Below are 3,010 nucleotides of genomic sequence, written 5' to 3'. Positions count from 1 at the left end.
GAAAGTAGCAGGCCTACCCCATCCAGTCCAATGGAGAAAGGGAAGGAGAAAAGGGAACATCAGTCGAACAAAGGAAAAAAAAAAAAAAAACCAACTTAATCATCTCAATTGGTGCAGAATAGACATTTGACAGAAAACAGCACCCCTTGATAAATACTCAGAAAGTAGGAATAGGAGGAAACTTCCTCAGCATAATAAAGGGCATATATTAAAAACCCACAGCTAACATCATGCTGAATGGTGACAGATGAAGTCACTACCTTGGGAAGAAATCTAAAAGATTCAGTATTTACCCATAAAAGACTAGTTAATCAAAAGAGATGAAAATGTATATATATAATTGACCAGTTAAGTTTCCCACCTCACCCTAATTCTAGGAGGTGAGCACTTGAGAGGAAGAATGACCTAGCTGATTAGAGACATGATATATTTTTTGGATATATGAATTACTGTGGGTTACCTTTTCAACCCTACTGTAAATAAAAAAATAAAAACCAAAGCAAGATAAGATCTGGTGAATATATTTAATCAAAAAGCACCTGTGATGGGACAGTGATGGTGTCTGGGGGCTCCTGGGCCATTTTGCCAGTGATGTGCTTCTTGTTTATATTTCCAGAACTTCCTCTTCTCTGAGCGATCTGTGGTTCCTCAAAACCCTGTGAAAATAAGAAAGCGAGCAATGCAAACCCTGACTCTGAGATTCAAATGTCAGCTGCTGCTCCAGCTGCTGCTGCTTCTGCTGCTCCTGTCAGATAGAATTGCCTCTTGGCCACTCCTGGCTGAAGCATTCAGAGGCACTGTGCAAGTGTGTGTGAATATGTGTGTGTGCACACACGCACATGTGTGCCACTTTTATTCGTCTTTGTGGAAGGGGCCTTAGGGGATCATGGCCCAGCATTTGACTTACAGATGAAGAGCTGGAGGGACTTGCCCAGGGCCATCTGGCTGTGGACACGATGGAACCCAGCCTCTTGGCTCTGACCCCAGGAGCTCTCTGGCCTAGCAGGGCCAGCTTTGCTTCCCGTCCACATCTTGGCCTCTCCTGGCCTCCTTGCAAAAGTCCAAACATGTAATACTTTCAGCTTCCTATACCCTGTGGTTTCTCAGCCTGGATTCTGATTCGGTTATTAGACCTTCAAATCTCTAAGAACTGTTAGAAACCCCAGAACTGGCCTTTCTCGAGTAAAGAAGGAGATTGGCTACTTCGTTTTCTTCCAGAGCCTCCCAACTGCTCACCTGGTAATTGCTGACACCCCTTTATCCTGCCCACTACCATCCACCCCGTAGACACCCAGAGCTTCCCTTTGTCTCCCTGGCCCTGACTGGCCCTGGCTCAGAAAACACCTTCCTACTTGTTAATCTCAACTGCTTTCATTCTTACAATATTCTGGAAATTCACGTGATGATACATTCAGCTTCCACATATTCACATGTGTAGGCAGTGTGAAGTGTGTCACATGCACCAATTCATTCAATCCTTCAAGAATCCTAAGGTTATTTCTATTTTACAAAAGGAGATACTAATATTTAAAAGGGCTCAGAGTTTTGTCTAAAGCCACAAATCTACTAAATTGTGGAATCTGAATTTGGACCTGCATCTGCTTGGTTTCAAGACCCATGCACTTAACCTCACTTGAGATGGTCTCCCCCCAAGGAATTTGACAGTCCTCACCCTAAGTATGTTCTACATCTGAATTTATTTCCCTAAAATTTCCATACAAGGTCACTGCTATCCTGAAGCTCAATTGCACAATTCACAATAATGAACAACTTGCTTCTTTGCCTTCCCTATATGCTGTTGTTAAAGGATAATTTTTCAAAGGGTAAAGTCATGACTCTCATATTATTATAAAATGAACATGAGTAAAAGATTTTATTTAACTCATTAATTAATGATGGAACCAATAAGAGCTACAACCAGCTCAAAGGAAAATTCAAAATACCACATATGCATAGGTAATCAGGAATGCTGAAATAAATTTATGCATATATGCCAAACTGGTCAATATACAAAGAGCAATAATCAATTGCATCACACTGGACATAGTCTATTTGCATTTCTGTGCACAAGAATCATTTGCAGCACTATCAGTTCTCCACACCTTAGAGTATAAAATAACCCAGACAATGAAAGGTGGAGATAACCCAGAAGACAGTGCTATACGGGACACCCAGGAGTCATTTTTACCCATTTCAATGTCTTTTATGATTTTTCCTGACATCATGAACATAATATTTTATAGCAAGAAGGTATCATAATGCGGCCACTCTCCACCCACAGCCACACTTGTGAAGAATATTTTCTCTTCAGAATGAATGTAACAGAAGCACCTGGGACTCTGGCCCTGTTTCTGGGTGGTGTCTATTAGAGATAAGTATTCCACATCCATCCATGCATTATTACCAAAGGATTCTCCCAGCATCACAGGCTATAGGAAAGTATGCAAAGCTGCATCATGAACAGATTGTACGGGGACAGTCATCGCTTACATTTAATGCCCACCACTGCCCACGTAGTACTCAATCATGGGTCATCCACAAAGACAGAAAGTCCTGAAGCCCAAATTATTTTGACTAAAAATCTGCCTTTGCTATAACAGAACATCCCTAAATGAACCAAATGTTTGCCAGAATGACTTCCTGAAGGAGGGTATGGTTCCATGTCTAAGAAACCACCAATTTCTTCCTTCCCCAAACACGTTTCCTGCCTTGAGAATCTGGGCTCTTTGTGTCACTGGTAATGGACACTTGCTAAGTAAAAGCAAAAAGTAAAAGAAACCTGGTAAGAGAATAAAGCAAGAAGCTCTGGGGGCCTCAGGCACAGCCACCCAGGAGTGGTGTGGCAGTTGGTGTTCAAGATCCAAGATGCTACGGGGTCTAAGTCATCTTCCCGCCTCCTGGGGGAAGCAGAGTCTGAGACAAGAATTCAAGTGCAAGTGCTTTATTTGGGAGCTGCAGGAAATACTCCTAGAGGAGGAGGGAAGAGAATAGAGGAGGCAGGCAAGAAATA

This window comes from Choloepus didactylus, chromosome 7, assembly GCF_015220235.1.
Source record: "Choloepus didactylus isolate mChoDid1 chromosome 7, mChoDid1.pri, whole genome shotgun sequence".
Lineage (NCBI taxonomy): Eukaryota > Metazoa > Chordata > Mammalia > Pilosa > Megalonychidae > Choloepus > Choloepus didactylus.
The sequence above is the reverse complement of the archived record's forward strand: the minus strand, read 5'-3'. Positions refer to the sequence as shown.